Raw genomic sequence first — 25,380 nt, forward strand, 5'->3', positions numbered from 1 at the left:
CTAAATTCATTGCAATTTACTTAGATGATTTTTTCATGTATAACTAGGATATTGATCACCTAGGATATCTTGCAAAGGTTTTTTAGAGATGCAGGAAAGTAGGTATCTCTTTGAACCCTATAGGCTATGAGTATGATCTATGTTCGAGTTGGTATTCTACTCGGTCATGTTATTTCCTCATTATTTCTAAGGATGGAATAAGTATTGAGGCAGGTAAAATCAAAGCCATCCAACAGATGCCTGAACCCTAGACTTTAACTCAATTATGTTCTTTTGTGGGGTTTATCAATTTATAATATAGGTTTATCAAGGACTTTGCTGAGGTTGCAATGCCTTTGTATGAATTGACAAAAAAGGATACTAAGTTTGAGTGGAATGCTGAGTTGACCATAGTTTTCAATGATATGAAAAACCAAGCAATGGCTACTCGAGTTCTCAAACAACCAAGATGGGATGTCATTTTCCATGTGCATGTGCATGCTTCTTGTTATGCATTCGGTATTATTTTAGCATAGCCAAATGGTCGATTGGACTATCCAGTATATTATGCTAGTAGGTTACTTACACCAAACTAAAGCACCACCGAGCAAGAAGCTTTAGGAATGGTTTTTAGTGTACAGAAGTTAAGGCATTATTTACTCAAGAATCCTTTTGTGTTCTATGTCGATCACCAAGTCCTACTTTATCTCATCAACAAATCTGTCATTCAAGCATGAATTATTCATTGGACGGTATTGTTGTAGGAGTTCAACTTCAAGATTATTAAACCATGTAAGATCCATGTGGGCACTAATTGTTTGTACAGGTTACCAGTACCCGAGAAACTCAAGGAGTTGACATGGAATTACTAGATGTTGGTTGTTCGCGATTGATTATTGTGAGAATGAGTACGCCGAGCTGGTTAATTACTTGTCTCAAGGCACATTCCTTGAAACTAAGCCTTGAGATAAGCATAGGCAATCAGCTCTTAAGGCTTGGAAATATATTTTGATTGTGGACAACAATATCTATAGTGTGCAAATGGGATTCTTTTCCGATGGGTGCTACCTCATGTTGTAGGAGGCTCAATTGAGTCCGTTAGGAGGGCACTTTCAAGGCAACTTAACTACTCGAAAGTCTTTCGAGCAAATTTGTGGTGGGAGACATTGTTCAAAGATGCTTAAACCAGATGTATGCAGTGCAATATGTGTCAATGCACTGGATGGTTATTGGCTAAACAATCTATGCTTTTGCAACCCACCAGAGCCTAGGAAGCCTTTCAATGTTGGGGTTTGTATTTCATTGGGCCCTTTAAACCCACAAAGTCCACTCAAAACAAGTATATATTTGGTGCAATTGACTATGCTACGAAGTGGTCAGAAGCTAAGGCATTCCAAGATAATTTGGCTCAGAACACAGTTAAATTTTTATATGCAAATATTATATGCTAGTATGGATGTCCTCTCTAGCTTGCGAGTGATCAAGGTGCACATTTTCTTAATGATGTGATGTGGGTACTTAAAAGAAATTCAAAATCATGCACACATCTTCCACTGCTTATTATGCTCATGGTGGTAATGGTGAAGATGAGTCAACTAACAAAACCTTGAAGCTCATCTTCACAAAGACAATACAATCTACTAAAAGTGAATAGGACATCAAGTTATACTCTACTTTGTCAGTTTATAGAATGTCTCACAAGGTAACTACTGACATCACACCTTTTCATATGGCTTTTGAACTGGAAGTAGTTGCTCCCTTAGAATTTGTGGTTTTGACTCTTGAGTCTTTAAGTAGCTATCGAGCATCATTTGGGTGAGCCAGAAGCAATCAAGGGATGATTGGATCAACTAAGCCACTTGGATGAGATACGTCTCCATGCTCCTTGGTCATAAATGGTGATACATCATAGAAGAAAGTCCTGGCACGATCGAAAAATAGTGCCTAAGAATTTGAAGAAGGGTGAGCTCGTATTACTCTATACTACTAAGTTGGGGCCTATCAAAATCAATTTTAAGTTGGGATGGAATGGACCCTATCGGTTCGAATTTCATGATAATGGAACAATGCAACTCGCAGACTTGGAGGGTAATGTGTTTTTTGAGTTATATAAGGAAGAAAAGTTAATCCATACCAAATAGCGATTTCTTCATACATAGGGAACTCGTAAGTAAATCACTCGGTTGACAATACCTTGGTGAAATTTTCACAAGCCAGTGTGCCAACTTGCCATTAAATTGTGGTGGACCAAGTGCATCGTGTGCCACTGCATGGCATGCTTAACGTTAAGGGCTTATCAATGCTGAGACATCATGCTAAAGTCCCAAGGGGCCACTATGTAAATACCCCATATAGCACGTGTGATCAAGGGATATTAAAGAAAGCCCCTACCTACAAATTTTTATTAACCATATACACCCCTTCTGTAACATTTAAGATAATTAAAGTATCCATTATGTATGAAAATTTTTACTTTTTACATTAAATAACCCCCTATGTATGTATATTTTCTATAACTCCATAAAAGTATAAAACCCCTTCTATTGAGATCTCGCACGTGCTATCTTACATATTTCTGGATGGGGGAAGGACGTTTACGATGAGGAGCTAGCCGAGGAGATCCTAGATTCATATGATGAGAATGACCACAGCTTTGTCATTAATGACACACATGTCAAGATTACTTTAGAGCTTCTAGGGCATTCTGAATGAAGCAGTGGTTCGACCCCAAGAAGATGGTGGATGCTAAACATTGTGGTGTGTTCTTTGAGGAGGTAAGAAATTACTCGTCTTCACAGGGATATCTCATCAACAGATCAAATGATGAAGGGCTGAGACATGATTTTGTAGTCTAGAATGTATTAGGCTAGCATGATCAAATGTATTAATTAGAAGGTAGGCTAGGAAGGTTTAAATGGCTAAATGCCATATGGATAATGTATTGGATATGTTAATTGATGTAGCATAAATGGTGCACTCATGCATGTAGGTCCTAGGAGTAGGAATGCATGGGTGCATTAATAAATGGTAGGCATAAAAGATTCATAGGCTAAGGGTAGAATAATGGGGTATGCCCAAGGGATGGATCCCAAGAGGCATGAGAGGTTGTGACCTCACATATGCATGGAATGTGTGCATGAGGCATTATGCATTCATATATGTGGTTTGTGGATTGCATGAGCATTCTAGAGTGGTCAATAGCAAAAGTACACTCATGTGGGCACTCCTTCCACCCCATTTGGAGGGCCAATACTTCTCTAATTCTACATCGTCCTTTCACACATGTGCATCCTACATGACATGAAGACAACCTACTGATTTTTGTATGAGTTCGTCGGTCAAGAAAAGCGTGGGGCATGTGCCCCACGAAAATGTAGCTTGAGTCATTTCAGTAGTGGAGGACCAGCTCCATGTGGACTCGTTCACACTTTCTGAAAAGGCTTTTGAGAACCAGATTCGATCCATCAATAGGGGGCAAACCCATTGTAATCCCAGTCCCTGCCTATGTATGCTCCATCATAGACTAATGTCTGGGAGAGTGCCATGGCTAGGCGCACTACTAGCAGGAGGGGCAGGAACTTTAGGACAAGTGGACAAGATGAAAGGAGCAAGGGAAGGGGAAGTAGCAAGAGAAGGATGACCAGTAAAATAAAGGAGAGGATTAGGAATAGGGACAGGGAGAAGGCAATCAGGACAAAGGTGAAGACCAATAGTAGGATAAAGGCGAGGAGCAACAGGAGCAAGGAACAGGCGAGGAGCAACCAAATAGCCAGACGCATGGACAACAAGGAGATGAGAAGCCAGAGGGGAATGGTGACAAGGACACCTCCAAGCAAGATAATGAGGGGGGAGACAACAAGGAGGGCATCCCCAAGGAGCAGGAGCAGTTGGAGGGGAACAACCAACATGGAACCTCCAGTGGAAGGACAATAGTGGTGGGGATACAATGAAACATGAGCCAATGAAGGAGGTCAAGGCCGTGTGTAAAACCGAGCAACAAGGAACTGGATAAGAACTCGGTCCTCTTACCTTAACTCCACTTCCCACTCCCCTCTAGGGACTTCGTCTACTAGAACCATTTCCACTAGACCCATTATTCACATTAAAAATGAGTATCAGGACTGCATAATCATCATAGAAAGTTAATGACATGTGCTGAGAGAGAATATGGTCTATGTAGCACAATCCTTGGACTATTTTGCCAACCCCTAGGTGCTAGAACTTTTTACTAGCCAGGTACTAGGAAGAGGTGACCGGATTTTTTGAGAAGCAAACAACCAATCTACACATGGTGGAAGGTGACCTAGCTGTCGAGTGTAAGTCTCTCCAAGAGCAATTCGAGGGAGTAAGGGTAGTTCATGATGAGCTCCTTCAGGTGCACATGCAATTGCACAACATATGCACACCAAGCTCTAGAATGACTATAGCAACTTGCAATGCAAGCTCATGCATTAGAAGGAAATCACGAACAAGGCCTAGGGCACTATGGTGTCCATTGCTACAAAGAATGTTAACATGCAATAGGATTTACAAAAGCTATAGCAATAAGTCCCAGCAGCAGCAGGCGAGTAGCAACAGGTAGACCAAGGCCAAATTGAGGCACTAGAGTAGGAGAATGCACGCCTTAGGGAGGAGGTCACGCAAGGGGAGATGCTACGAGAGGAGAATGGATAGATCCAAGAAAATACGAAGAGATACCAGCAACTCATACGCTCCTCCAGGTGCCAACGAACACCCACCAGATCATGATGGAGCCGGTGGTCTGATAGGTGGCTACCAATAGTCCACTCTAAAAGAGAAAGCAGGAACCTCGAACCCACAATCCTCGATCGAGGGAGGGATTTCACACGTGAAGGGGCCAGAAGGGGTCATTTCCCAAACGTCGCTATTATTGCATTCTAGCAGTAAGGAGACCTATACCGAGCGGGCAGTACAAACGGACTGTAGTTTTGATATAACAGTGCAGATCTGAGTTTTGGTTAAGGTCACAGATAAGGAGGTGCATATCGAGTAGATTGTAGATGTCGAGCCCATTTTTTCGGATGGTCTTCCAATTGCTATAGCTACAAACTGAAGTTTTGTGGTGTGTTTGAGGTAGGGAGGAGATGCCTATTCGCTACAGGGTTTATAGGCAGTCAGTAGGAGATGAGGTGTTTACTACACCCTCCATGTACCAGGACATTTGGGACCCCATGCAATTGTTTATCTTTGTCTTCGACAAGGCCATTCCAGACTTGAACCCTTTGTGGAGGAGCATGCTAAGCGACAACACAAAATATTCAAAGATGAGTACATGCTGATTCTCGCATGAGTTCAGCAGCTACCTAAGCCTTCCATGGCCGAGTTACTCATCTATTATGGCAAGATTTTATGGGAGTTCAAGAAACTAATAAGTAGCCATGTAACAGAAGCGCGGTCCATGCACGATAACATTCATGACCTATGTAAGGAACTGAGGTTTAAGTGCCAAGAATGCATCAGCTAGGTGCAGTAGTAGACTTACCTTAGGTTAGTTTAGCATAGGTAATAACTATAGTTATGTTAGTAGACTAACTGAGCTTAGCTAACCAGGTTAGAGTAAAGGCACTTAACTGTGGCTAACCATTAGTTAGGTTAGTGTGGCTAACTACCAGGTACATTAACTGAAACATATACTGGGATGTGAAATTAGTGTAAAATCATATGATATTTAACCTTAGCACATTGAGGAAACATATGGACTTCTGAATGAATTATATTTTGTTCTACTTAAATAAGGGATTTATAAATATTTTGTTGTTTTGTATCACTCGCTTTTTCTCACTTGGTTTTTATAATCCTCATACATACTTTTCCAAAATGAATTGTGTTCCCATACATGTTTGCCTTTCAAAAAGGGCTAATGTAAACACTCCGATGATAAAATACCAAAATGGAGAGAACAACAAAAATTAAGAATAAACGAGAGTCTAGTGAGCTGAAGCCTCATAGGAATGGATGTGTTGAGTGGCAACGCCACTTGTACTACATCTTGCAAATAGATGAGAAAATAAAGAAGTATTTCTCTTCGCTAAATTTAGTCTAACACTATCAACGACACATGCACCATGCATTTTTATATGAACTTTTCATTTATCAATGTTCGTTCTCCTTTGCATCATGTAATCTTCAAGGGGGTTGTCGGCATGACAGGTCTAACCTACAATGAGCAATCACTTCTATCAGACCATCTAGAAATAAGCATACTTTTTGCAGAACCCAAATCATGGGCAACATGAATGCATATCCAAGTGGAACAAGTCAAGTGTTGGGTACAATTACTAGCCAACAAAATGATTATGTAGTGATTAAAAAGCATGCAGACTTCTAGTCTTTGTGCAAGCATTGATCTTGACTTTATAGTCACACTAGATATTACATCATAGAAACATTATAGAAGGCTTTAGAGTGTTGTTCTGCTTATATAATTGCATGTGACATTAAATCACTTCTGTCCATTAACACCTATTTCATTAATTTTGGACTTTTTCTGTTGTTTTTGGACTAAGCCCAAAAATCCTTCCCAAATGAAAACTTTACTTTGTGAAAATATCCTTCCCAAATCAAGATTTTACTTTCTAAAAATATTCTTCCCAAATCAAAAGTTCACTTTGTGGCACTATCATATTCACATAAAAATATTGTTTTCTCAATCTATACTTTTGCACCAACATGCAAGAATTTGAAATAATCCTAAATTAGAAATTCTAGCTATATCTAAGTTATTTGTTAATTTAATTATTTTTAATATTTTTCCTTGACGTGATAAATTTATAAATCCATGAAAGGAGACTTAAATATTTCATGAAAATAACATTGTCACTCGCAATATGCACAAAATTTTTAAAACTTTTAATAAATAGAAAAAAGACATGATGCCATAAGACCCAAGTTTTGTATTGAACCAAAGAGGTATAATAGCAATAATAGCTATTATTATATGATTACATTGAGAGACATTGCTCTCAGCTAGAGTCTTTATATCCAAAATGATATAGATTGAACATATGTTTACAATTTAAATTGTTGCTCTTAAAGAGCCTCAATTCGTGCCATCTGCATAATTTGACTCCCCATTGTCTTATTGCTCAATGTCACGACAGTCCCTTGCCAGGTGCCATCTGCATAATTTGACTCCCACTTGTCTTGCCAAGCCTTGCCCCTTGGGTGCATTGACTCCCCATTGTCTTATTGCTCAATGCGATAGTCCCTTGCCAGGTGCCATCTGCATTAACTCCCTATTGTCTTGCCAAGCCTTGACCCTTGGGTGACATCTAGTGCAAAATACAGGTGCCATCTGCATTGACTCCCACAAGTTGTCTTGCCAAGCCTTGCCCCTTGGGTGCATTGACTCCCCATTGTCTTATTGCTCAATGTGATAGTCCCTTGCCAGGTGCCATCTGCATTAACTCCCTATTGTCTTGGCAAGCCTTGGCCCTTGGGTGACATCCAGTGCATATTTTGACTCTCATTTGACATAGGAGGTGATGACTCTAATTATAATTGTCTTGGATTGGCTTCTTGCCTAGTACCCAAATAAAATCCTTCAATGGACTTCAATACAAAGCTTTAATCATGGACATTCTTCATTTGCGCTGTCTCCTTCTACTTCCTCCATGGCGAGCATCCTTAAAAATTCGTGTATATGCAAAATAGTTTGTTGTGGCATTTTTATTTTTCCTTCTACCTCATATCCCATGCGCTTCTTTGATTTCTTTTCCCTTGAATGCCAAGACACTATGATTGTCTCCGTCGAAACTCGAGAGACCACTTCATCATTTGGGACCCACTCCTTCATTATACAATTAGTATACAATGTGTTGTTATCCATATTCTCCTTCCTGCCCTTTGGCTCATACCATACCGCTGTAAATGTTGTAGCTCTCCCTTGGTCATCTCTTTGCACATCAACTACTTTTGCAACCCAAAACTTCACATTCTCATATTCATCATCCGATGGCCGAACCACAACAAAACAATCGACCTCTATATCTACTTGTGGCATAAACTCTCTCTTCTTCGGTCCACAATATGGACGTGGGAGTAATGATACAAATTCATTTTTCAAAGACTGGCGCTGGGCGCAAATCGTTATGAACATTTGGCCAAAACATATTGCATTCTTCCTTGACATCCTTTGAGCCTCGCATTCTCTCAAGGTCCTTTATTAAATTTTGTGTCTTGTTAATTACAGTGGTAGTGTGTTCTCTCCAAGTAGGCTTCGAATCAGGATATCTCCGGAGCATTTCCTCTTTGTATGTAATAAATGCTTTTAATCCTTCTATTTCACAGTTAGACCTCTCATTGAATTCTTGTATAGGAGCCCATGTTGGATACCTTTCCTTGCTGGGAATTGAAGTTAAGAGACTGTAAGGTTCTTCAGGTTCCCATTTTGTATCATGAGAATACTATTGCCATTGCATTACAGGTTTTTCATCTTTAAAAACAAAATGAAAGTAGTGTGGATTGGTATGACCTGTCAATGCATCACCACCCGTTTGTATGAAAGGTAGAATGAAGCTCTTCCAATCATACATTCTTTCGAGCCTCTCACATACTGTACTTTCCTTATGACCACCAACTTGCCTACCACATCTTCTTACCAAGTCATCCATTGTCTCCACATCCTTGCATTTAAGCTCCCTTGAGACTGTGCTAAAAACTTGGTCAATATCCTCATGTGTATGCCCAACATACAAAAATCCACATTCGACCTCATTGAAGATTCGATGAGCAACTAGCATGGAGCAGAATGCAAACATGAGTACATTCTTATTTTCTCGCCAGCAATTATCAGCTTGTATTCTCAAAGTCGATGGTAGGCGACCTTTTTCTACATGTACATTGCGAATTGCCTTCATAATAGATGTTACAACTTGATTGCTATCATGTAGATGCAAGGAATCAATCCATATATCTGCAAAGAACTTAATTCCATGCACTAACACTCCACATAGATGTGTCTTTAGAAAGTGCTTTCCTTGTAATTTAGGTGGAGTGGCAACAAAACGAGGCAATGTTGTTGTATTCTAATCCATGCCATCTACAATAAGGCACATGTATGTAAAGAATAAGGGAGAGAGATAGGAGACTCAAGTTCAGCTTTCTTCACAACACACAAAAGAGAGAGGACACAAAGTTGGAGGGTGAAGCCTTTCTTCACTTTTGCACACAACAACAATTACAATAGAAGAGGGAAATACCCTATATGTCAAACCCTAGAATACATGGTTCATATGTGAACCCAAACCAAAACATACGTGGTAGTCTAACTACACCACGAGTACAACTAACATAGGCGGTGACATAAATGATAGTCATCCAGGAGATATGTCGGGGATAGAGCTTGATATCTCAACACTCCCCCTCAAGCTCAAATCCATCTCACGTACACCAAGCAAGCTCCTAAATCTGCGAAGCTTCTCGGTACCCAATGCCTTCGTAAAGATATCAGCCACCTGCTCCTCAGTGCTGACATAGACAAGATCAATCTCACCAGCTAGAACCTTCTCTCTCACAAAGTGATAATGCACCTCAATGTGCTTCGTTCTAGCATGATAAACTGGGTTATTAGCAAGCATGATGCTGCTAATGTTGTCACAATGAATGACAACTGCTGCATGAACTGACTGTCCCATATCTGCAAGTAGCTTCCATAACCAAGCTACCTCACATGCAGCCATTGCTGCACCCCTGTACTCAGCCTCTGTGCTCGACAAGGCAACTGTTGGCTGCTTCTTGCTGCTCCAACTGATGGCACCACTCCCAAGGGAAAACATAAAACCACTAGTAGATCTCCTGTCTGAGACACTACCAGCCCAGTCAGCATCTGTGTATCCATGTACCTGTAATGCACACCCAGCTTCATAAAACAGTCCATAATGCAATGTGGACTTCACATACCGCAGTATGCGCCTAGCCGCATCCAAATGTGGCTTCCTCGGTGCCTGCATAAACTGACTCACCAGCCCCATAGCATAGCTCAAATTTGGTCGGGTTATAGTCATGTAAATCAAGCTACCTACTATGCGCCTGTACATAGTAATATCTTCAAGAAGCTCACCTGACTCTGCATTGAGCTTCACATTCTGCTCCAATGGAACAGAGATAGGCTTATAGCCTGTCATCCCATATTTGGACAGCATGTCCAAACCGTATTGCCTTTGCAACAGCCATATCCCACTCAGGGATCTAATAACCTCAATGCCCAAGAAGTAACGCAGCTCTCCCAAATCCTTCATCTCAAATTTCTGCTTCAATAGCAGCTTCACTTCATTAATGTCTGCATCACTATCACCTGTAATAATCAAGTCATCAACATAGATGACTATAAGCACAATCCCTCTGTTTGTCCTTTTCACATAAAGTGAAAAATCTGAATTGGAAATCTGAAATCCAATAGTGACAAGATATTGCCCTATCTTGTCTGACCATGCCCTCGGCGCCTGTTTTAAGCCATACAAGGCTTTGCGCAACCTGCATACAAAATCGGGGTGTGCTTTATCCTCATAACCTTCTGGCTGCATCATATAAACCTCTTCCTGCAAGTCACCATGCAAGAAGGCATTTTTCACATCCATCTGATGCAAAGACCATCCCTTTGCAGCAGCCATAGCAATTACTGCTCTCACGGTTGCCATCCTTGCAACTGGGCTGAAAGTTTCCTCATAGTCAATTCCATATGTCTGTGCAAAACCTTTGGCAACCAATCTTGCCTTGTACCTGCTAACAGACCCATCAGCATTGTGCTTTACTTTGTAAACCCACTTGCAGCCAATAGCCTTCTTATCATGAGGCAAAGGCATCAAATCCCAAGTGTGGTTTGCATCCAAGGCAGCCATCTCTTCATCCATAGCTGCTTCCCAATTTTTATGCCCTGCTGCATCCTCAAAACATGTGGGCTCTGGCTCCTCTAGAACCTTGACCATATAAGCATAGTAATGTGCTGTATACCCATCATATCTCAGCCTGTCAACTGGATACTTAATACGAGTGGACCTCCGTACAACTGGATCAGTTGCAGGAGTCTTTAAATCATGCCTGCTTTTCCTTGCACCAGGTGTAACAACAGAAGGAATCCCAAGTTCCTCATCAAGGCTCATTTCAGAGCCACTTGACTCTCCATCAACATGAGAGCTACCAGCAGACACATCAAACACTGGAGCATGGTCCACTTTTTCTTTTCCCTTATGTGATACCTGCACAACACTATCAGGACTGCCATGTGACGATTCACTAGATCTCAATCTCCCTGTCCATGCATTAGATCCACTAGTAGAGGACTCTCTGGGTCCACTCAAGGCTTGAGATTGCTGCTCTGCATTTATTGCAGCATTCCCATTTCCTGCATCTGCATCTCCTACCATAACAGTTGGTGCATACCAGCTGCTCATTTCATCAAAAACAACATCTCTGCTCACTTGCATTTTGCGGGTGGAAGGGTTATAACAGCGATACCCTTTCTGGTGCTGAGCATATCCAATAAAGATGCAATTTTCTGCCTTTGGATCCAGCTTTGTTCTCTTCTCATCAGGAACATGAACATAAGCTATGCAACCAAATACCTTCAAGTGAGAAATATCTGGTTTTTGGCCTGTATACATTTCTTCAGGCGTCATGCCATGGACAGCTGCAGTGGGGGTTCTGTTCATAATATAAACAGCAGTTGCTACTGCTTCAGCCCAAAAATAATCAGGCATGTTTTTCTCATTTAGGATCGCCCGTCCTACTTCTGCAATATGCCTGTTCTTCCTTTCTGCAACCCCATTCTGCTGAGGGGTAGACCTGCATGAGTACTTCCTTTGAATTCCCTGTTCTTTCAGATATTCACAAAATTCTTCTGAAAAGTACTCTCCCCCTCCATCAGATCTTAGCACTTTAATATGCACACCTTTCTCTTTTTCAACCATGGCCTTAAAAGCCTTGAAATGGCTGAACACTTCACTTTTGTGCTTCATAAAATAAATCCACACCTTCCTAGTGTAGTCATCAATAAACGTCACATAATAATGGCATCCACCAATAGAAGCAGCTTTGGTTGTCCAAACATCTGAATGGATCACTTCCAAAGGTCTTCTGCTCACCTTAGCATTTTTGGGAAATGCATGTCTGGCCTGCTTACCAATTTGGCATGCTTCACATACCTTTTGCATTCCCTCAACTCTGAATTTAGGCAAACCTGCAACAATGTTTTTCGTTTGCATAGATTTCAGCCTTTGTATATTCACGTGCCCAATGCGCTTGTGCCATATCTCAATATCTGCAATGACACCTCTCCCATGCGCAAACATAGCAGCTTTCACCTCAGGCATATCAACATCCAAGGTGAACATTCTTCCATTTTTGTTGCCTTTCGCAACCAAGCGGCATTTATTTTTCAAGTCCTCAACAAAGCATCCATCAGGATTAAATCTAACCTGCAGACCTTGCTCAACCATCTGGCCAACTGAAACCAGGTTCTTAGTGATTTTTGGAACATGAAGTACATCTGCCAAGTACTTTGTTTTGCCATCCTGCATAGCCAATGGCACTTTACCAACCTGCGTAATTGGGTGCGCAGTATCATCACCTGTTTCAACATAACCTGGCTTATCCAAATTTCTGACATCATGAAACCACTCACCATGACTGGTCATGTGGTTAGAGGCACCTGAATCAACATACCAAACATCATTGCAAGCTGCAGCATCTCCTGACATGGAGTTAACCATATGCTGCATCACAAAAAGGTGCTCATTTCTGTCGTCACCATGCCCACTTGATGATGCATAGTTGCTTTGCTGCAACTTTCCACTTTTGATGTCATTCTGCTTTTTATAGCATGTATTCTCCTTGTGTCCAGGCTTTCCACAATAATAGCATTCTATGCTGCTATTTACTTGCTGGTTCCTTTGCCATGAACCACGGCCTCTTTGGCTCCCCCTGCCTCTAGAACTACCACGTCCTCCTCCATAGGACTGGTTTTCCTGTTGTTGCTGTTGGTTCTGATTTCCTGCACGGCCACCAGAACGGCCTCTTCCTCTACCCCTGCCTCTACCTGTATTCGAGTAGAAAGCAGTCTCTTGAGAAGTTGAGGTGGCTGAACCACCATTCCTTTGCTCTTCACTCAGCAAGAGAGCAATAAGTTCCTGAAAATCAGGAAATGTTTCACGGACTCCAATGGATGTCCGAAATTGTGCATAATCTTTCCCAAGACCATTCAAGGTCACGGACACTAAGTCCTCATCATCAACAGGTGCTCCAATGGAGGCAAGAGAATCTGCAAGGCCTTTCACCTTCAAGGAATACTCATTTATATTCAGATTTTTCCTTTGCACATTGTGCAACTCCTGCTTTAGCTGCATCTTTCGTGCTTTGGTATTTGTGCTATACAGCTTCACCAATGTATCCCATGCCTCCTTAGGCGTCTCTAGATCCTGTATATGCACAATCATAGAATTTGAAATGCTAACGGACAGCCAATACAGGCATTTTCTAGCTTTTTCATGCCATTCTTTAAAGGCCTTCAATTTAGCAGGAGTGGGAGCAGCACCCAAAACTGGTTCTGCAGTTTCACCACTGATGTAATCCCAAACTCCCTTTCCCATAAAGAAGTTTGTCATCCTGAACTTCCATGCTTGGAAGTTGTTCTTGTCAAGCTTCTCACTGACAATGGTAGACAGATTCTCAGACATTTTACAAATCACGAATTGCAACAGCAACCTGTAAACACAGCAAATGCCTCAGAAGGGCAAATAGCAAAACTTCTGCAAAGAGCCTCACAGGGGCAGATCTGCAACACTGACGAAAGTGGTATTTCACCACACAGTCACTTCCTCGTGACGATTTTGCATCAACAGGCAACAGGCATGAATTTGCAACTCCCAATATCTCTGCACATAGGCATACGATGCAATTTCTATGGCACCTTTCCACCGACAAGCCGCGCGGTGCTCGCACAGCAAAAACAGTGCCTTTTTCTGAGTGCCTGCGAAGAACTTCCGCCTTCAAAACGGGCCCCGAAACGGCCTCAAATCAGAAAAATAAAGTCGCCAAGGGCTTTGCCCTCACCCGCAGCATATACTGCGCTCTCGCCGCACCGCGAAGGGCCTCTCAATCTGAAGCAGTGCACTCCTGCACTTCTGGCTGTGCTACCTGCAGAGATTTGCTCCCAAACTCGAAATAGGAAAGCTACACTGGTCCTCTTACTAGGACACCACAAACTTGGCTAGCTTTCTTGAGCTCCTTACCACGAACAAGGCTCTGATACCATGTAAAGAATAAGGGAGAGAGATAGGAGACTCAAGTTCAGCTTTCTTCACAACACACAAAAGAGAGAGGACACAAGGTTGGAGGGTGAAGCCTTTCTTCACTTTTGCACACAACAACAATTACAATAGAAGAGGGAAATACCCTATATGTCAAACCCTAGAATACATGGTTCATATGTGAACCCAAACCAAAACATACGTGGTAGTCTAACTACACCACGAGTACAACTAACATAGGCGGTGACATAAATGATAGTCATCCAGGAGATATGTCGGGGATAGAGCTTGATATCTCAACAATGTAGTCATCGGGATGCAAAATAACTTGCTCCTTCCAAAATGCATATTTTTGTCTGGAATGTCGAATAAGGTCATGATGAGATTTTCGATTTTTTTTGTATAATTCCCTTTGATTTGGACATGTTGCACTCTCAATCGCTTGCTTTAAATCATCATAGACATTGCACTTTGACATTTTTTGCCTCCTTGGGATTTTAACATATCCAAAGTTCTTCTTCCAAAGAGTATACAAAGTATGAGAAGAAGCTACGGCATCCCCTCTTTGCCTTTGCTTTTTTGCAATATAGTCAAATACTTCGAGCTTTGTCAAGCCCATTGGAAGGTGCATTTCAGTGATCGCGTCACCGTTAGGGAGTTTGGTAGATATATGGGGTTGAGGTAAAGCATTTTCATGCATGAAGTTGCTGCTGCCCTGACAGTTGAGATTCTTGATTTGGACCTTCCTCTATTACCGTGAATGCTAAATTTGTTGCCGCCCTTTGCCTTGGTGACTAAATCCCAATATGTACCATGGGATAATCCAGTAATATTGCGATATGCCTTATTGCAAATCCTTTTTCCATTTACGAGAGGTTTTACCTTTTGTCTTGAACTTAGCCTTTTATTGCCATTCTAAAGAAAGCAAGAGAGACCTGTGAGAAGGTATTCATTTCTTTCGCTTCCTCTTCTTTGCCACACGTGTCCTCTACATTCCCTGATGTCTGCAAGATCAATGAATCGCATACATCTTCGCTTGCAACATAGATATCCCAATGCATTTAACATGTTCTCCTCCTTCATTACTCTCTTCCTCTTTGGTTGCTTTTGTGGATCTGCCTGGATTCGCTTTCTCTTCATGCATATGTATGACCGTTTTCGTTCCTCATGCACGTTGTTATCTGTATTTATGCACTTCTTCTCCTCACATTTGCTTGTAACCAAGCATCCATGATTGGTTGTTGCATCCTTGGCCATATCACAATCAAAGTTAAATATTGAATAATCCTCTGTTGATCTCATCCTCATTTTTAACATACTCTTAGGACCATTCAATGAATTCAATATTCTACGAGAGTATTGAGAACCCTGAAACTCTTCCACTCTTGAGAGAACATCACTCATTGGGACATCTTGCATGGATTTCACAAATCCACAAGCTTGATTGACACCAGGTTTGTTAATATGCATGAACTCATCCACACTTGACAAGACATCGCTATTGAAACCTTTGCCCTTCTCACTGTGCAAGAATTCATCCACCCCAGATAAGGCTTCACTTCTAAAATCATTTTGTTTCTCGGAACCAATGAACTCATCCACTCCAGATAAGATGTCACTTCTATAATTGAGTATATTGAAATCATCCACATTTGAAGTGATAGAGCCTGGCACATGGGCACACTTTTTAGGTCCTTTGATATTGTAGTATACCTTGTCTTTATCATTGAAAACCACGTGCCTCTTTCTCATGTTTAAAAATTGCATGCTCCATCTCATATTCTTGCCTACCTCATAGTAGGGATCACATAAGGATGTTATGTTATCAACCATACCATCATCAGTGACTTTTAGAATCCTCATCTATGCAAATGACCATTGCTCCACTTGTTCAAATCCCAATACTTCACCTTCTGCTACAGAGTCTTATTTGCAAATGTCTTATTTGCAAATGATCTCATTTGTAAAATGTCCCCTATAGTAAAATCCAAGGTGGTGCACTTTGTATTCTTGATAATGTCTGTTGCAAAAGTCTCATCTTTGTCCCATGCTATAAATGATTTGTTGGATGTATTGTAGGGCATAACATCTCCAAGTGTTTCCATATCTCCACATTTATACTTTAGCTCAACATGTGCGCTAAGAATCTTTGATACAGTAACTGCCACCTTATCTTCGCCAAGTCTTCGAAAGTGGCAAACTGAATTGGGATCACTATCATGGATTGTAGCAAATGCAACTACTTCTCTTTTGCTACATAAAATCACATCCATCCCTGGAACAAAATCTATAGCCATCTCCTTTGTGAGAGTCCTTCGCAAGCAAGCTGCAGTAGCAACAATTACATAAATATTAGTCTCTTTTTAATAATCTACTCATTTATTATAATTTTTAATTAGTACTTAATTTATTGGTGGGAGAAGTTATCCGATCAAGTACTCATCAGATGGACACGCCAAGTTATCCTTTGCATGGTCGATCGGGCGTTAAATACTATTTTTGCTCTAGTGTCATGCACATCCGTAAAAAACACGCTGCTAGGTATGTTATCCAATCAAGCACCTATGGGATGGGCGTGCCACTTTGCATGTAAGTCAATTCCACCTAGTTGAAGGTGTGTGCAAAGTATTGTGCCCATCGGATATGCTTTCCATTGTCGATCAAGCATAAAACACCGTTTTTGGCTTAGTGTCATGCACAACCATGAAAAAAGACGGTCCTAAGTGTGTTAATCAAACAAGTACTTATTGGATGGGGGCTCAACTTTTCACGCAAGTCCGTCTCAACTAGGTTGAGATGCTTGCAAAGTATTGTCACCATCAGATATGCTCTGCATGGTCGATTACACATTATACAACGTTCTTCCCGTAGTGATATGCACATCTGCAAAAAACACGCCCTTAGGTATGTTATCTAACCAAGTACTTATCGGATGGGTGTGCCTCTTTGAGAAAATTTCAATACCACCTAGGTTAAGGCATAGGAAAAGTATTGTTCCCATCGGATATGCTTTGCATGGTCGATCGAGCATTAAATACCATTTTCGCCTTAGTGTCATGCACATCCATAAAAAAACACGCTGCTAGGTGTGTTATCCGATCAAGTACTTATGCGATGGGAATGCCACTTTGCATGTTAGTCAATTCCACCTAGTTGAAGGTGTGTGCAAAGTATTGTGCCCATCGGATATGCTTTGCATTGTGGATCAAGCATAAAACATCGTTTTTGCCTTAGTGTCATGCACAACCATATGAAAACACAGCCCTAGGTGTGTTATTCAAACAAGTACTTATCGGATGGGGGCTCCAGTTTGCACGCAAGACCGTTTCAACTATGTTGAGGTGCGTGCAAAGTATTGTCACCATCGGATATGCTTTGCATGGTTGATCACGCATTATACACCATTTTTTCCCGAGTGATATGCACATCCACAAAAAAACACGCCCTTAGGTGTGTTATCTGACCAAGTACTTATCGGATGGGTGTGCCTCTTTGAGAACATTCCAATACCACCTAGTTTGAGGTGTATAAAAAGTGTTGTGCCCATTGCATATCCTTTGCATTATACAATGTTTTTCCCGTAGTGATATGCACATCTGAAAAAAACACGCCCTTAGGTATGTTATCTGACCAAGTACTTATCGGATGGGTGTGCCTCTTTAAGAAAATTTCAATACCACCTAGTTTAAGGTGTAGGAAAAGTATTGTGCCCATCGGATATGCTTTGCATGGTCGATCGAGCATTAAATACCATTTTTGCCTTAGTGTCATGCACATCCATAAAAAAACACACTACTAGGTGTGTTATCCGATCAAGTACTTATGCGATGGGAATGCCACTTTGCATGTAAGTCAATTCCACCTAGTTGGAGGTGTGTGCAAGGTATTGTGCCCATCGGATATGCTTTGCATTGTCGATCAAGCGTAAAACACTGTTTTTGCCTTAGTGTCATGCACAACCATATAAAAACACGGCCGTAGGTGTGTTATTCAAACAAGTACTTATCGGATGGGAGCTCCACTTTGCACGCAAGTCCATTTCAACTACGTTGAGGTGTGTGCAAAGTATTGTCACCATCGGATATGATTTGCATGGTCGATCACGCATTATACACCATTTTTTCCCTAGTGATATGCACATCTGCAAAAAAACACGCCCTTAGGTGTGTTATCTGACCAAGTACTTATCGGATGGGTATGCCTCTTTGAGAACATTCCAATACCACCTAGGTTGAGGCGTACAAAAAGTTTTGTGCCCATCGGATATCCTTTGCATGATCAATCAAGCAATAAATACTATTTTTGCTCTAGTATCATGCACATTCGTAAAAAAACACGCTGCTAGGTATGTTATCTGATCAAGCACTTATGGGATGGGAGTGACACTTTGCATGTAAGTCAATTCCACCTAGTTTAATGTGTATGCAAAGTATTGTGCCCATCGGATATGCTTTGCATTCTCGATCAAGCTTAAAACAACGTTTTTGCCTTAGTGTCACGTGCAACCATGAAAAAACAAGGTCCTAGGTGTGTTAATCAAACAAGTACTTATTGGATGGGGCCTCCACTTTGCACACAAGTCCATTCTATGTTGAGGTGTGCACAAAGTATTGTCACCATCGGATATGATTTGCATGGTCGATCATGCATTATACACCGTTTTTTCCCTAGTGATATGCACATCCGCAAAAAAACACGCCCTTAGGTGTGTTATCTGACCAAGTACTTATCGGATGGGTGTGCCTCTTTGAGAACATTTCAATACCACCTAGCTTGCAGTGTAGGAAAAGTATTGTGCCCATAGGATATCCTTTGCATGGTCGATCGAGCATTAAATACTATTGTTGCTCTAGTGTCATGCACATCCGTAAAAAAAACATACTGCTAGATATGTTATCCGATCAAGCACTTATGGGATGGGTGTGCCACTTTGCATGTACGTTAATTCCATCTAGTTGAAGGTGTGTGCAAAGTATTGTGCCCATCGGATATGCTTTGCATTGTCGATCAAGCATAAAACACCGTTTTGGGCTTAGTGTCATGCACAACCATGAAAAAACACGGTCCTAAGTGTGCTAATCAAACAAGTACTTATCGGATGGGGGCTTCAGTTTGCACGCAAGTCCGTTTCCACTAGGCTGAGATGCGTGCAAAGTATTGTCACCATCGGATAGGCTCTGCATGGTCGATTACGAATTATACAACGTTTTTCACATAGTGATATGCACATCCGTAAAAAAGCACGCCCGTAGGTATGTTATCTGACCAAGTGCTTATCGGATGGGTGTGCCTCTTTAAGAACATTTCAATGCCACCTAGGTTAAGGCATAGGAAAAGTATTGTGCCCATTGCATATGCTTTGCATGGTCGATCGAGAATTAAATACCATTTTTGCCGTAGTGTCATGCACATTTGTAAAAAAACACGCTGCTAGGTGTGTTATCTGATCAAGTACTTATGCGATGGGAATGCCACTTTGCATGTAAGTCAATTCCACCTAGTTGAAGGTATGTGCAAAGTATTGTGCCCATCATATATGCTTTGCATTGTCGATCAAGCATAAAACACCGTTTTTGCCTTAGTGTCATGCACAACCATATAAAAACACGGCCGTAGGTGTGTTATTCAAACAAGTACTTATTGGATGGGGGCTCCACTTTGCACACAAGTCTGTTTCAACTACGTTGAGGTGTGTGCAAAGTATTGTCACCATCGGATATGCTTTGCATGGTCGATCACGCATTATACACCATTTCTTCCCGAGTGATATGCACATCCGTAAAAAAACACACCCTTAGGTGTGTTATCTGACCAAGTACTTATCAGATCAGCATGCCTCTTTCAGAACATTTCAATACCACCTAGGTTGCAGTGTAGGAAAAGTGTTGTGCCCATCGGATATCCTTTGCATGGTCAATTGAGCATTAAATACTATTTTTGCTCTAGTGTCATGCACATTCGTAAAAAAACATGCTACTAGGTATGTTATCCGATCAAGCACTTATGGGATGGGTGTGCCACTTTGCATGTAAGTCAATTCCACCTAGTTGAAGGTGTGTGAAAAGTATTGTGCCCATCGGATATGCTTTGCATTGTCGATCAAGCATAAAACAACGTTTATGCCTTAGTGTCATGCACAACCATGAAAAAACACGGTCCTAGGTAAGTTAATCAAACAAGTACTTATCGGATGGGGGCTCCACTTTGCACGCAAGTCCGTTTCAACTAAGCTGAGTTGCGCGCAAAGTATTGTCACCATCGGATATGATTTGCATGGTCGATCATGCATTATACACCGTTTTTTCCCTAGTGATATGCACATCCGCAAAAAAACATGCCCTTAGGTGTGTTATCTGACCAAGTACTTATCGGATGGGTGTGCCTCTTTGAGAAAATTTTAATACCACCTAGGTTTTAGTGTAGAAAAGTATTGTGCCCATTGGATATCCTTTGCATGGTCGATCGAGCATTAAAGACTATTTTTGCTCTAGTGTCATGCACATCCGTAAAAAAAACATGCTGCTAGGTATGTTATCCGATCAAGCACTTATGGGATGGGTGTGCCACTTTGCATGTAAGTCAATTCCACCTAGTTGAAGGTGTGTGCAAATTATTGTGCCCATCGGATATGCTTTGCATTGTCGATCAAGCATAAAACACCGTGTTTGCCTTAGTGTCATGCACAAACATGACAAAACACGGTCCTAAGTATGTTAATCAAACAAGTACTTATCGGATGGGGGCTCCAATTTGCACCCATGTCCGTTTCAACTAGGTTGAGATGCGTGCAAAGTATTTTCACCATCGGATATATTCTGCATGGTCGATTACGCATTATACAACGTTTTTCCCGTAGTGATATGCACATCCGCAAAAAAACACGCCCTTAGGTATGTTATCTGACCAAGTACTTATCGGATGGGTGTGCCTCTTTAAGAATATTTCAATACCACCTAGGTTACGGTGTAGGAAAAGTATTGTGCCCATCGGATATGCTTTGCATCGTTGATTGAGCATTAAATACCATTTTTGCCTTAGTGTCATGCACATCCATAAAAAAACACGCTACTAGGTGTGTTATTCGATCAAGTACTTATGCGATGGGAGTGCCACTTTGCATGCAAGTCAATTCCACCTAGTTGGAGGTGTGTGCAAGGTATTGTGCCCATCGGATATGCTTTGCATTGTCGATCAAGCATAAAACACCGTTTTTGCCCTAGTGTCATGCACAACCATATAAAAACACGGCCGTAGGTGTGTTATTCAAACAAGTACTTATCGGATGGGGGCTCCACTTTGCACGCAAGTCTGTTTCAACTACGTTCAGGTGTGTGCAAAGTATTGTCACCATCAGATCTGATTTGCATGGTCGATCACACATTATACACCATTTTTTCCCTAGTGATATGCACATTCGCAAAAAAACACGCCCTTAGGTGTGTTATCTGACCAAGTACTTATCGGATGGGTGTGCCTCTTTGAGAACATTCCAATACCACCTAGGTTGAGGTGTACAAAAAGTTTTGTGCCCATCGGATATCCTTTGCATGATCGATCGAGCAATAAATACTATTTTTGCTAGAGTATCATGCACATCGGTAAAAAAACACGCTGCTAGGTATGTTATCCGATCAAGCACTTATGGGATGGGAGTGCCACTTTGCATGTAAGTCAATTCCACCTATTTGAAGGTGTGTGCAAAGTATTGTGCCCATTGGATATGCTTTGCATTGTCGATCAAGCATAAAACAACGTTTTTGCCTTAGTGTCATGCACAACCATGAAAAAACACGGTCCTAGGTGTGTTAATCAAACAAGTACTTATCGGATCGGGGCTCCACTTTGCATGCAAGTCCGTTTCAACTAAGTTGAGGTGTGCACAAAGTATTGTCACCATCGGATATGATTTGCATGGTCGATCACGCATTATACACTGTTTTTTCCTAGTGATATGCACATCCGTAAAAAAACATGCCCTTAAGTGTGTTATCTGACCAAGTACTTATCGGATGGATGTGCCTCTTTGAGAATATTTCAATACCACCTAGGTTGCAGTGTAGGAAAAGTATTGTGCTGGATATCCTTTGCATGGTCGATCGAGCATTAAATACTATTTTTGCTCTAGTGTCATGCACATCCGTAAAAAAAACACGCTGCTAGGTATGTTACCCAATCAAGCACTTATGGGATGGGTGTGCCACTTTGCATGTAAGTCAATTCCACCTATTTGAAGGTGTGTGCAAAGTATTGTGCCCATCGGATATGCTTTGAATTGTCGATCAAGCATAAAACACCGTTTTTGGCTTAGTGTCATGCACAACCATGAAAAAACACGGTCCTAAGTGTGTTAATCAAACAAGCACGGATGGGGGCTTTAGTTTGAACGCAAGTTTGTTTCCACTAGGCTGAGATGCGTGCAAAGTATTGTCACCATCGGATAGGCTCTGCATGGTCGATTACGAATTATACAACGTTTTTCCCGTAGTGATATGCACATCCGCAAAAAAACACGCCCGTGGGTATGTTATCTGACCAAGTACTTAGCAGATGGGTATGCCTCTTTAAGAACATTTCAATGTCACCTAGGTTAAGGCATAGAAAAAGTATTGTGCCCATTGGATATGCTTTGCATGGTTGATCGAGAATTAAATACCATTTTTGCCTTAGTGCCATGCACATCCGTAAAAAAACATGCTACTAGGTGTGTTATCCGATCAAGTAGTTATGCGATGGGAATGCCACTTTGCATGTAAGTCAATTCCACCTAGTTGAAGGTTTGTGCAAGGTATTGTGCCCATCGGATATGCTTTGCATTGTTGATCAAGCATAGAACACCGTTTTTGCCTTAGTGTCATGCACAACCATATAAAAACACGGCCGTAGGTGTGTTATTCAAACAAGTACTTATCGGATGGGGGCTCCACTTTGCACGCAAGTCTGTTTCAACTATTTTGAGGTGCGTGCAAAGTATTGTCACCACCGAATATGCTTTGCATGGTCGACCACGCATTATACACCATTTTTTCTCGAGTGATATGCACATCTGCAAAAAAGAACGCCCTTAGGTGTGTTATCTGACCAAGTACTTATCGGATGGGTGTGCCTCTTTGAGAACATTCAAATACCACCTAGGCTTAGGTGTACAAAAAGTGTTGTGCCCATCGGATATCCTTTGCATGATCGATCGAGCAATAAATACTATTTTTGCTCTAGTGTCATGCACATTCGTAAAAAAACACGCTGCTAGGTATGTTATCCGATCAAGCACTTATGGGATGGGAGTGCCACTTTGCATGTAAGTCAATTCCACATAATTGAATGTGTGTGCAAAGTATTGTGCCGATTGGATATGCTTTGCATTGTCGATCCAGCATAAAACAATGTTTTTGCCTTAGTGTCATGCACAACCATGAAAAAATACGGTCCTAGGTGTGTTAATCAAACAAGTACTTATCGGATGGGGGATCCACTTTGTACGCAAGTCTATTTCAACTACCTTGAGGTGTGCGCATAGTATTGTCACCATCAGATATGATTTGCATGGTCGATCACGCATTATACACCGTTTTTTCCCTAGTGATATGCACATCCACAAAAAAACACGCCCTTAGCTGTGTTGTCTGACCAAGTACTTATGGGATGGGTGTGCCTCTTTGAGAACATTTCAATACCACCTAGGTTGCAGTGTAGGAAAATTATTATGCCCATCGGATATCCTTTGCATGGTCGATCGAGCATTAAATACTATTTTTGCTCTAGTGTCATGCACATCCGTTAAAAAAACATGTTGCTAGGTATGTTATCGGATCAAGCACTTATGGGATGGGTGTGCCACTTTGCATGTAAGTCAATTCCACCTAGTTGAAGGTGTGTGCAAAGTATTGTGCCCATCGGATATGCTTTACATTGTCGATCAAGCATAAAACACCGTTTTTGGCTTAGTGTCATGCACAACCATGAAAAAACACGGTCCTAAGTGTGTTAATCAAACAAGTACTTATTGGATGGGGGCTCCAGTTTGCACGCAAGTCCGTTTCCACTAGGCTGAGATGCATGCAAAGTATTGTCACCATCGGATATGCTCTGCATGGTCGATTACAAATTATAGAACGTTTTTCCCGTAGTGATATGCACATCCGCAAAAAAACACGCCCGTAGGTATGTTATCTGACCAAGTAATTATCGGATGGGTGTGCCTCTTTAACAAAATTTCAATGCCATGTAGGTTAAGGCATAGGAAAATTATTGTGCCCATTGGATATGCTTTGCATGGTCGATCGAGAATTAAATACCATTTTTGCCTTAGTGTCATGCACATCCGTAAAAAAACACACTGCTAGGTATGTTATCCGATCAAGCACTTATGGGATGGGAGTGCCACTTTGCATGTAAGTCAATTCCACCTAGTTGAAGGTGTGTGCAAGGTATTGTGCCCATCGGATATGCTTTGCATTGTCGATCAAGCATAAAACACCATTTTTGCCTTAATGTCATGCACAACCATATAAAAACACGGCCGCAGGTGTGTTATTCAAACAAGTACTTATCGGATGGGGGCTCCACTTTGCACGCAAGTCTGTTTCAACTACTTTGAGGTGCATGCAAAGTATTATCACCATCGGATATGCTTTGCATGGTTGATCACGCATTATACACCATTTTTTCCCTAGTGATATGCACATCTGCAAAAAACATGCCCTTAGGTGTGTTATCTGACCAAGTACTTATCGGATGGGTGTGCCTCTTTGAGAACATTTCAATACCACCTAGGTTGAGGCATAAAAAAAGTGTTGTGCCCATTGGATATCCTTTGCATGGTCGATCGAGCATTAAATACTATTTTTGCTCTAGTGTCATGCACATCCGTAAAAAAACACGCTGTTAGGTATGTTATCCGATCAAGCACTTATGGGATGGGAGTGCCACTTTGCATGTAAGTCAATTAAACCTAGTTGAAGGTTTGTGCAAAGTATTGTGCCCATCGGATATGCTTTGCATTGTCGATCAAGCATAAAATGCTGTTTTTGCCTTCGTGTCATGCACAACCATATAAAAACACGGCCGTAGGTGTGTTATTCAAACAAGTACTTATCGGATGGGGGCTACACTTTGAACGCAAGTCCGTTTCAACTATGTT

Source organism: Dipteris shenzhenensis, chromosome 10 (assembly GCF_047967505.1).
Source record: "Dipteris shenzhenensis isolate YYH24624 ecotype China chromosome 10, Dip_SZ_1.0, whole genome shotgun sequence".
NCBI classification, from domain to species: domain Eukaryota; kingdom Viridiplantae; phylum Streptophyta; class Polypodiopsida; order Gleicheniales; family Dipteridaceae; genus Dipteris; species Dipteris shenzhenensis.